The sequence below is a fragment of the Lactuca virosa genome, chromosome 3 (genome assembly GCF_052849685.1).
Source record: "Lactuca virosa cultivar CGN04683 chromosome 3, Lactuca_virosa_CGN04683_v6, whole genome shotgun sequence".
Taxonomy (NCBI): Eukaryota; Viridiplantae; Streptophyta; class Magnoliopsida; order Asterales; family Asteraceae; genus Lactuca; species Lactuca virosa.
Window position 1 is genome coordinate 11,078,578 of NC_136428.1, and position 12,594 is coordinate 11,091,171.

The following is a 12,594-nucleotide window of genomic DNA, read 5'->3' on the forward strand; positions in this document are numbered from 1 at the left end:
GGTGAGTTCATAGTAGGACTCTGTAACGCCCGTAGATCCGGGCTAGTCAATTTAGAGATAATAGGGGTCGAAAATGACTTTTCTACAAAAGATTATTTAGAATAAATAATATTAACCAAGTTGTAGAATATGTCTCAAGGTTTCCGTACATATAAAGAACGCCGAAATCCGAGTTATAACGAAGTTTTACGACAGAACCGGCACGACACCGGGAGACGTAAATAGTGAATTTACGATAGAGAGACTTTTAGCCTTAGCGATCTAAATGAAAGTCGTAGAAAACGTTAAACCGAGAGCGTCCATAAAAAGAACGCCCAAATCTGACTTCGTATGAGGAAGTTATGATTTTTCGAAGTTTTGGCTTAAGAGTGCACAGCCCGAAACTCGAATTTTAGATCGAGCGGTTTTTGGTCTACGCGACCTAAATGAGAATTGAAGATCTCATTAATAGGAACTCAACGGTAAAAAGACAAACGAAAACAGAGTCCGTATGTAGAAGTTATGAATTTTACGCGGACATTTAACAGTATAATCTCCTCGTACTGTTAAATTTAAGATCGGTCGAGAATTAGCCGACGGAGCCAAAATGAAAGTTGTAGATCTTATTTTTACCTACGCGTGGATATAAATAATGTCAAAAACGGAGGTGGTATGTCAAAGTTACGGATTTTAGAAGTCGGAAGTGTGTTGTGCGAAAATGGGTGATGTGGCACAATCTTGGCCATTGCTTTCTCCCCAAGTCTTGCCACTAGATGGTGACATGTGGCACCAAGTTCAGCCATTTTTCACCCTATAAATAGAACCTCTCATACCCTCATTTTCTTCACACCTTTCTCATTCTTTCTTCTCTTTACTCTCTCTCTAGAACCTCTCTCTAGCCCCGAAACCCCCCGAAAAGCCTAGCGAACCTCCCTAGCACGAGGCGGAAGCCCCAGAGTGCTCGACGGCTCCGAGAAGAAGAGCTTTTCGGCTCGGGAACGCTGCTCCAAGCAAAGCCCGTTTTTCTATAAAATCCGCTGTAAGTGAGCTACACCTACGCTATTTTTAATATAGCTTTTATTTAATTATAGTAACGTTATTAGGAACTTATAATAAGTACTTGGGCTATTATTATGGGTTATATAAGTATTTTTTAACGCTTATATAATAGTAATAATAGCTAGACTATTAATTAGTCTCGGCGAATAATATACTAAACTCTAGTGGTAATAATATTAGGTTTCGTCGAAGGAAATTATTTTTAAGAAGCGAAGCGCTGTCTGAGTTCGGAATCACCACCTTTTCAAGTGAGTGCATAGTTACTTTCATCTTACACATAGATATGAAGTATTTTAAATAAATTACGTGCTATGTGTGCATATTATCTGTATACTTGCTATCTATGCTGGATGAACGATTTTATACATGTTTTAAATGATTTAAACTGTATATATATATATATATATATATATATATATATATATATATATCTACGAGAATATGTTGGGTAAAACATGGGTAGATGTAATAGATGGAATATGAGTTGGATGATGAGTTGAGAGGTGTTATAGACCACGAGGTGAGTGTGAGAGGTGGACGATGTGAGAAGTCTTTCCCAAATGATGGCCCCGTCATCTAGCAGAGTATGGATGACAATCACGGACTATTCTAGACAGTCCAGTGGAACACTGGCAGGCTCGCAACCTGTAGGTGTTGTGAACGATGTGTTCACCGGTGTACTCTAAAAACCCATTGACATGTATTGCGAGTAGACTCTCGAAAACGATACTGTCAATAAACGAGATAACCCTAGCAGCTGTGCTCGAAGGATAATACTGATAGCTGCGCCTCACATAGAATGTCACAATTCTGGCAGCTGCGCCTAAGTGATAGAACTAGCAGCTGTGCTTGACAGCTATGTCATTTACAACGATGGACTTCGTGCCGATTCCTTAGGATGATCCTTAGGAATGAATGAAGGAGGAATAATTAATTCTTAGGGTAGATCCTTAAGAGTAAAAAAGATAATGGGGATGGGTAATTGGGTTGATTGTTTGATGTTTAAACATAATAATTATATTATTGTGGGTTGAAAACCCTATGTACTCACCAGGTTTCCCAACCTGACCCACTCAGTTTATTTGTATCACAGGTGTCGATATGAAGTTACATTACACTGAGAGATTTAAAATAGATGTAGATCACTAGTGTAAATGAATGTAAGTTCTGTTTATGCTTATGTTTCTGTATTAACGATGACATCCCAAATGTTTTAAAATGAATAAAAATACATTTCTTCGGAAATGCTTTGATAACGTATTTATCATGTTTTTCTGGGAACAAATTCCGCAAGATTTTTATTAAAAGAAGTACTCTGATTTTTATAAAGCATAAACAAAGTCGGTCTTTTCTAGCCGTGAAAATGGGGATGTCACAGACTCGGCGAGTAGAGTCAACCAGGAAGTTGACTTTGACCAGGAAGTTGACTTTGACCAGGAAGTTGACTTTGACCAGGGGTAAAATAGTCATTTTACCCTGAGATTAGTTATCAGTATTTGATTTAGTGTTTATGGGATTTGTAGTCGGGGAGTTCCGGAGCAGCAGTCAGACAGTCTCAGATTTAGCACCTCAGCAGCCAGCGTTACGAGGTGAGTTTCCTTCCAGTAGGAACGGGTCTACGGCCACAATGTCGGCCCGTTTAGTCAGCAGTAGTTCCGGACTTCGGTCTGATGCAGTAGTTCAGTGTGCTTAATGTCTTTGTGATTCAAGCATGTCTTTGTGTTATGTGTTCCGGACTTTGGTCCGATGCAGTATGCAGTATCTGTGTTTATGCTAGTAGTTATGATTATGCTATGCTATGTTCAGTCAGTTCCGGACTTCGGTCTGATGCAGAGGGCAAGGCCCTGGTTAGTTCCGGACTTCGGTACGATGCAGTTTCCGGACTTCGGTCCGATGCAGAGGGCAAGACCCTGGTTAGTTCCGGACTTCGGTCCGATGCAGTTTTCGGACTTCGGTCTGATGCAGAGGGCAAGGCCCTGGTTAGTCCCGGACTTCGGTCCGATGCAGTGGGCAAGGCCCAATAGTTGCTTTATATGTTATTGTATGGTATGTGTAGTTTGGGAGAGCTCACTAAGCTTTGTGCTTACAGTTTCAGTTTTTGGTTTCAGGTACTTCCGCTAGTAAGGGGAAGAGCTCGGATGATGGCATGGCACACACCACAGCTTCAGTTTATCCTGGGAGTTTTATTCGGATATTTTGATATGTTTTGACATCAGTTGATTTGATAAACTTATTATGACATTTTGAGATGTATGATCCGTGGATTTATCTTTTAATATTTGATATTATGGTTTAGTAAAGTTTTCAAACGAAAATTTTTGGGTTGTATTTTTGGGATGTTACACAGTTTAAATTATTTAAAACATGTAAAAAATCATTCATCCAACGTAGATAGCAAGTATACAGATAATATGCACACATAACATGTAATTTATATAAAATACTTCATATCTATGTGTAAGATGAAAGTAACTATGCACTCACTTGTTAAAATGATGATTCCAAACTCGGGCAGCGCTTCGCTTTTAACGATTCTATACAAGCAAACAGTTAAGAATGTAATCAAGAAGACAAGAATGGCTTTAAATATGTCGTATGATTAATACTTCAACACCTCAGAAGAGCTCGATTAAGAACTTCGACTGTAGAGGTGTTTAGGGTTACAAAACAATGAACGTAATAATCAAGATCGTCTAATGCATACATGCATGCATATTTATAGTATAACCCTAACAGATAAACACGGATGGACAGGCCCAATCCGGATACAAAACAAAAAGCCCAAGACGCAACACAATAAGACTCAACAATCTCCCCCTTTGCGTTAATGGGACCGAAAGCTCACTTCGGTTGAGCTGCAGAAGTCTTCTTTATTGTTTTGAACACCTTCGAAATGATAGCCAGCAAATGATGACGGAACGTTATGTACCACCGAAGCATGTCAGTAAAATTCTTCTTGTCAGCCTCTGAGTTCTGCTTGCACCGATGTATAATGTTGATGATGTGCTCCAAGCAGTCAGTTGAAAATAAATGTTTATCAACAAGAGCGAACAAAAATTTGTGAGCTTCGCCTTTTGTAAACATCACAGTGAGATGTTTTGAATCTATTTGGCCCATCTTCATCTTATTCACATCTCCTGGTTTTGATGTTGGCTTGATGGTCGGTTTCTTGTTCATTACTTTCGCTATCTCTTGATCCATAGCTGCGACCTCATGGATGTAAGAAGCCAACATCCTCTTCAAGTGCTCCAAAATCGGTTCATATTCCCTCAGATTTGTAAGCAGAATATTGAACAATAAAATCCAATCATGAGGGTTTAGATTCGGAAGATCTGCTAGAGATATAATCGACACCGAGTTTGCAGAACCTCGTGTGATTTTGAAATTGACATTTACAAATCTCCCAGCAGACGTAGGTTTCAGTACCTTGACAGTGATTATTTTCTGTGCGCTCCATGTCATGTACTGAGGTTGTCCATACTTCAGATAGAAATCAATAAGCTCTCGGTCAACCTTTGGATGAGGAAAAGGAACCTCAGCAGTCGAATCAAAACAGTGAAACGTGAATGCTTTTCGTGTGATTGGCATATCGAACTGCGAGTCCTTAGAATTATCACAGTCAAACGAAGCAACAGGTTCCAACCAATAAATACTTGGAAACTCTATAGCTTGATTGATAAGTGCCTCTTTAGTCCATAAGGGAAACAAGGCCTTCTTGCAGATCAAGGCTTCTTCTTTTTCCTTGTTTCTCCTTTCCCTCTCCTCTGCTTCCCTTGCAACCTTTAAGGTCTCATCAAGCTCTTTATCTCTCTTCTTTCGCTTGAGAGCCTCAGCAATAGTTTCATCAGATTCATCATTTCTATCATCATCAATCTCCTTTTGTTTTTCTTGTGGACCAGAACCTGAAGCTACATTATCCTTCAGTTCGGTTGTAACTTTGACCTTCGGTTGAGCAGTTTCGGTTTCAGTCTTAACCTTCGGTTGATGAGCACCCTCTCTCCCTTGTTTTGGAGCAAGAAATCTCTCCGAAACACCCTTCATCTCGTGTAACAATGCAAGGGCGGGAAGAAGTTTTGTTGTAAGATGATTCTGAATGGTCAAAGTGAGGATAGGATCATGAGCACCAAGAATGTTGGTGAGCATATCCTTTACATCCCCTGCACAGCTACGGAAAACAGCTCTTTCGGTCTTTAATAAAGAAATTTCTTTTTCTGCTTGGGCGAGCTGCACTTTCTGTACTTCAACTACGGATGTTTGTCGAGCCAGTTCTTCTTTTAAAGCACTTTCTTTGGCCAGATCAGCGTGAAGAGATTCAAGTCTAGAATTCACTGAACTGATAAGTGAAGAGTTCTCGGCTTGGATGGAAGAACGCACATCCTCAAACTTTGTTTGTTCTTCTTGAAGAGACTTGGACAAAGAATCAACAGAAGCATTTACCTTTGCTGCATTTGTATCAGCATGCCCTTTAAGTGACTCAAGAAAAATCTGAGTACTATGTACAATTTCAGTAACATCAGAGGTGGCCTTTTGGCAAGAGGAGGTAGACGCATTAACAGCTTTGGTGGATTTGTCAATTGAATCGGTGTATTGTTCTAGAGCTGTATCCAAAAATGCTTTAAGCACAACACCACTATAGGACTTGCTGTCTTCAATCAACTTATCAAGCTTCTCATGAATGCTCTGTAGGTGTTGTCTTGTGACTGGAGCATCATCATCCTCATCAGTAGGAAGTCTATAGGGACTGAAGTATGTAGAATCGTACTCATCATTAGCACCACCGAGAGTGGCACCAGAGTCGGTTGAAGGTGAGGGTGAAAGGGGTGTAGAAGTAACTGGAGGTTCTGTTTCAGTAGTCGCCCCGTATCAGATACGTTGACTACTACTGTCGGTTCAGGAATAGTGGTGATAGTGGATTGGGAAAATAGGAGTTGGGATTGGAGTTGTAGAAATAGGAATAGACGAAACTGGTGGTAAAGTAGTTGTTTGAGATGTGGTAGATGGGGGAATAGGAGGAACCGAAACTGGAACTGTCTGTTTCGGTGATGGAGATGGGGTTGGGAGTTTGTTATGAGGAGATTTGGTTGGAGTAGGAGATCTGGGAGGAGTGTTACCTCTCGGTAAGGCATGACGAATTTCCTCTTCTTCACCTTCATCGTCATTGTCTGAGCCAGGAGGAGTAGGACTATTGGATCTTTTTGCCATCTTTTTAATCTTCTTCGGTTTAGAAGAATCTCCTTTATCAGACTTTCGCTTCTTGGTCTTGATAGGCTTAGACTTATCCTCCTCTATTGTCTCCTTCTTAGTAGTAGTCTTTTTCCCTCGGTTACTAGGCTTGTCCAGAGCATCTAGTGCAGCCTGCTGTTCAGCAGAAAGGACTCTCGGTTCCTGGGGAGGAATCTTTCGATATTCAGAGAAGAGCTTGCTCGCGGTTGTAACACACATGTACATTGTCTCTGGGATAGAGCCAATGTGAGGGAACTTCTTTGGATCAGAAATTATAATCTTCTTGGTGTGAAAGGTAGCAATAGACGCAACCATGGCATCCTTCATTATCGGAATTTCCAACTGATTAATCGCCCGTCGTGTAATAAGGGTCCAAAATCGTGCACATGAACTTTCAGAATGCCTTGTGGACGTGTTGAGGCTTTGAACCACTTGAGACCAGATAATACTTCTGTAATCAAGATTGAGACCATTGTAAAGACCGTAGAGAAGGGTTAGAAAACCCTTGCTGGTGCCATCAGATCCAGCACTTCGCTCTGCCAAACTCTTGATAAGAAGAGTAAGCATTCCATTCCATGGAGACGGTAGGCACGACTTTTTAACCTTTGCTATCGTGGTAAGCACATCGGTATAACCCATCTCATATAGCATTGAGAAAAGTTGATTTGTGGTGATGAAGTCAGGGTAAATTACAGATGAATCCACAGCCAGGTGCAAAAGGGAACAAAATCTCCCTTTTGACATAGAAGCTTTATGAGAGTGGATTTGGAAGTACATGCGTTCCTTGTTCTTGTCATAAGAAGCAGTAGAGTAAACCTGCGATAAAAGGGACATCGGAACAGCTTCCACCTGGGTTAGGGCTATAACCAATGGTGAATATTTCAAACATTCAACCACGTGTAGCATATAAGCGTCGTATAGAAATGGATTGAGTTCAATAATCAAGTTCTGATTAGGCTTGATCGAAAGCAATGTAGACGAAGCAGTCTGATCGTGAATTGATGAAGAAGTCGCCATTGTTGATCGTAGGAAGAAGATGAACAGTTTGAACTTCCTTTGTAAGTGAGAGAATTTGGTGCTGGTAAAAGACAAACAAACGTAGAAACCCTTTATATACCGTTGCCAGGAGAGAGAAAAATCATCATGATAATGACGCGGTCACTAAAACGTCGCCTGAAAAAGCGCGATGTGACAGGTTGGTTACTCCTAGGTATACATCAGCACGCGTGGGTAGCTCGACCGTTCAAATTGACGCGCCCAAACCCTTATCCTCAATCATCGTTTGAAATTCAGTTTCGCTCCAAGATGTAGAATTGCCCTTGTTTCGCCACAAAAATAAACACAAATCGAACCAACAGCAACCAGAATGTTTGAAAATTAAAATTTTCGTGCAATAGAGTGACAAAAGATAAAGAAATAAAGCAAATGTGTATTGGATGTGAGTGATGTCTATTAGAAGACATAAAGCAGGGGATTCCGGGCAAGAATCGCTTCCTTTAAAGTCAAGAGAGACTTGAAGTGCTTGTGTAGGTTCCCGTGAAATAACGATCAAATGTTTGTAGAGAAACATTGAAAGGCTTCTTTTTAAGTCATAGGCTTAAGGTGGCTTATCTTCAACCAAACGTCGACTCTTAACATAAGACCGAACATTGGAAGAAGTACTTGTGAGACCGATGTGGTCTGTTGAACAAGTAGGTAGGATATATTTTATAGTGACTAAAGAAGATATAGAAATCTCAAAAACAAAAAGAAACTGGATCTTTATGGGAAGAAAAAGCCTTGGTGTTAGACAAATTCATAAAAAATCACTCAAAAATAAAAATGAGATTTCATTAGGTAACCAGAAAGATCTTGAATATTGAAATTCACCGTTAATCCGTTGTTGGTGTTGGATTGTGGGTTTCACTCAGTACGTGGTATTCGTATCTAAGATCATGAACACAGATTTTGTGCAACCATAAACCTCAGTGGTAAAGACCGAGAGTCTCAAGGGTTACAGTTGGTGAACCGAAAGTAGATGGAGAATATAAGGAGGGTGGTTAAGGAACCGAAAGTACCTTCTGCTATATAGACGTGACAAAGCAGAAATACTCTTAACTCATATGAGAAGAGTAAGGTAGCTCTAGACTGAGTTGATTTTAAGAGCCTGATTGGGAAGAAACGATAGGTAGAGATCGAATCATTAAGGCCTTGCCCTAAGTCGTAGAGGCTTTGGTCAACATGCAGCAGCATGCTTCTAGGGACCCTTAACTAGTTCTTATTTAAATGATTATACTTTCCTTAGCTCCAAACTCTGTTATACTGGTATACTTGGGACCTATGTAAAAGAACAAGCAAACAAACACACCACAAAACCAAAACAAACGAACAAAAACAAGAAAACTATTTTTAAGGGCTGAGTTTTTCTGAAAAATAATAAAAACAGAAAAAGAAAATATTTTTGGATTTTTGAAGATTTTCTGAAAAATAATAAAAACAGAAAAAGAAAATATTTTTGGATTTATTAAGTTTTCTGAAAAATAATAAAAACAGAAAAAGAAAATAAAGTTGCATAAAACACACTTTGAACAAAATTTACAACCGAAACCTTATCTTAAAGGAATGAAGCGAAATAGACCGAGCGGTCGGTTCATTTCGGTTCCTTAAACTTTCAGAGCCGAAATAGACCGAGTGGTCGATTCATTTCGGTTCTCGAAAATTATGAAGCCGAAATAGCCCGAGCGGTCGGTTCATTTCGGTTCCTTAAAATTCTAGAGCCGAAATAGACCGAGTGGTCGGTTCATTTCGGTTCCCGAAAATTTTGGAGCCGAAATAGACCGAGCGTTCGCTCCATTTCGCTTGTCTAGTTTTTAGGTGTTGAATTAAGGATTCGGTACCGACTCTACTTCCATCATTCCCAAGCCTTGCAGAATTTTATTGAAACTCGCTTCAGGTAAGGCTTTAGTGAATATGTCGGCCAATTGATCAGAGGATCGAACAAAATGCACTTCCACGTTCCCATCTTCTACGTGATCCTTGATGAAATGATATCTAAGTGCAATGTGCTTAGTTTTTGAGTGTTGTACTGGATTGTGACATATCCTTATTGCACTTTCTGAGTCACAATAGAGAGGAATCTTCTTCATACTTAGCCTGTAATCTCTTAGTTGACTTTGAATCCAAATGACTTGAGAAGTACAAGATGCTGCAGCAATATACTCAGCTTCGGCTGTTGAAAGTGACACGCAGGTTTGCTTTTTGGACTGCGAGCTAACCAGTTTCCCGTCAAGAAATTGGCATCCGCCTGTAGTGCTCTTTCGGTCCAGACCACATCCTTCAAGATCAGCATCAGAAAAGGCTTGAATGAAGAAACCAGATCTAGCAGGATACCAGAGACCGAGAGATGAGGTTCGCTTCAGGTAACGAAAAATATTTTTCACCGCCACCATGTGAGGTTCTCTTGGATTAGCTTGAAACCTGGCACAATAACAAACATAAAACATAATGTCCGGTCTACTAGCTGTTAGATACATAAGGGACCCTATCATTTGTCGATAAAGTGTTATATCAACAGCAGGTTTTTCCAGAGAAGGTGTTAACTTGGTGCCAAATGCCATAGGAACCTTCACTTTCGAGTCTCCTGTCATGCCAAATTTTGTTAGTAGGGTCTTTGTGTACGCCTCCTGGTTGATAAAGATACCTTCTGGACCCTGTCTAATATTCAAACCAAGGAAAAAATTAATCGGACCCATTGCGCTCATTTCAAATTTAATCTCCATCAACTTCCTGAATTCAGCTGTTAAGCTAGGATTCGTGGAGCCGAAGATGATGTCATCGACATAAATTTGAACTATCATTAGATGTTCGCCTTCTTTCTTTCGGAAGAAGGTTGGGTCGACCGAACCTTGCTTAAATTTCGACATTTTCAGAAAGCGAGTTAAAGTTTCATACCAGGCTCTCGGTGCTTGCTTCAAACCATATACCGCTTTATCCAGCACATAGCAATGATCAGGGAATTTCTCATTCACAAACCCGGGAGGTTTCTCAACATACACTGTTTCTTCTAGTTCCCCATTCAAGAAAGCACATTTGACATCCATTTGGAAAACTTTGAAGTTTTTATGAGCAGCATATGCCAGGAAGATTCTCACTGATTCCAACCTAGCTACTGGAGCGAAGGTTTCCTCATAATCTATCCCTTCCTCTTGGCAATAACCTTTCACCACCAACCGAGCCTTGTTGCGAATGACATTCCCTTATTTATCTAATTTATTTCTGAAGACCCATTTTAAGCCCACCACTGAAGCATCCTTTGGGTTAGGAATCAGCCTCCAAACACGGTTGCGTTCAAACTCATGGAGCTCATCTTGCATTGCTTGAACCCAGTCAGAATGATCAAGTGCAGCATTAACTGTTTTCGGCTCGACCTTGGATATGAATGAATTAAACATACATAATTCAACTTTAGAGAATAATGCAGTTTGTTTCGCTTTCAACTGTGAGCGAGTGAGTACTTTTTCAGATGATTCTCCAATAATTTGAGCTTTGGGATGATCCTTGGTCCATTTGACTAACGGAGGATAATTTGGGTCATATGTTGGATCCAATTCAGCATTCACTTCCTCTTCAAGTTCTGATTGATCACCCTCGCCTTCGTCAGTTGCATTCTCTTTCTCCCCCTCGACTGGCGAAGTGTAACCTGTGGCATCATCAGAATTTACATCCTTTGTGGGAGTAGGATTTTCCCCTTGATTGGACAACTATGGAGTGGGTTTTGAGCAATATGTTCACCCTCGCTTGGACCTTTAGGAGTTGGGGATAGAATAGGACTCTCCCCCTCGAAAGACATTTCGGTTGTCTTTGGTACTGAAGAACTCTCCCCCTTGAATATTGAGCCGTTGATGGGAGAGTCAGTTGAGGATTGAACACCTATAGTTTTAGGAGGTTCACTTTCCATTTCTTTGGCAGCTTCATCTATGATCTTCTTGAGATTATCAATTTTGTTATCTGCTGCTTTTGCCTCTGAGTGTGCCGCTTTCTCTGGTTCATCAAATAACCGAATGTATTCTTCAAACAGGTTGGATATTGGAATCGAGACCTGTCCAGATTCAGGAAATATTTCACTTAAGTAATTTGCACTCCTTTGCACTTTCTTCATATAATTATCGTCAAAGGTGACGTAATATGTTTCTTCAATTCGTTTGGAGCGTTTGTTCAACACTCTGTAAGCTTTAGAAGAGAGTGAATATCCTAGAAAAATTCCTTCATCTGCTTTGACGTCAAACTTGTTTCGGTTCTCTTTTGAATTAAAGATGAAGCACCTTGAACCGAACACATGGAAAAATTTGACGTTCGGCTTCCGATTGTTTATTATCTCGTATGGAGTGATCGAGAATCTCTTGTTGAGCAAAGATCGGTTCTGAGTGTAGCACGCAGCTGCAACTGCATCAGCCCAGAAGTATAACGGAAGAGAAGCGAAACTGAGCATGGTTCTGGCTGCTTCACACAAAGAACGGTTTCGTCTTTCAACGATCCCATTCTGTTGTGGTGTATAAGGAGTTGAAAAATTGTGAGTTATCCCCTTGTCAGCCAGAAAGTCCTCAAAATCGATATTCTTGAATTCCAGACCGTTGTCACTTCTGATATTCCTCACCGTCTTTCTCAGCTGCACTTCCACTTGTTTGATAAATGTCTTCAACTTGGGAGTTGCATCTGATTTCTGTTTAAGAAAGAAAACCCAGGTGAAGCGTGAAAAATCATCTACAATCACAAGTATGTACTTACTACCACCGATGCTCTCGATAGTCGAAGGTCCACATAAGTCAATGTGCAATAGTTCAAGAGCTTCAACAATCTTTGTATTAATTCGTGTAGGGTGGCTCTTTCTGCTTTGTTTTCCCATCTCACACGCTGCACACAAATGTTCCTTGTCAAACTTGAGAAGAGGGAGGCCTCGAACGTGGTCACCAAGCACCAGCTTATTAATGTCTTTGAAGTTCAGGTGCGATAGTCGTCGATGCCACAACCAGCTTTCATCAGTGTTCGCCTTTGACAGCAGACATATTGATGGTTTTCCTCGTATTGGGTTGAGATTTAAAGGATACATTTCTCCTTTGCGTTCATACTTTAGCAGAACCTTTTTCGTTTGCTTTTCTATTATCTCAGACCCCTCATCATCAAATGATACTTTCAGACCTGTTCCCACAACTAATTGTGACACGCTGATGAGGTTATGCTGCAATCCTTCCACATACGCCACTTTTCGAATCGAGAAATCTCCATTGGTAATCATACCATATCCCTTGATTGTTCCATAGGAGTTATTTCCATACTTTACACACCCACCATCTTTTA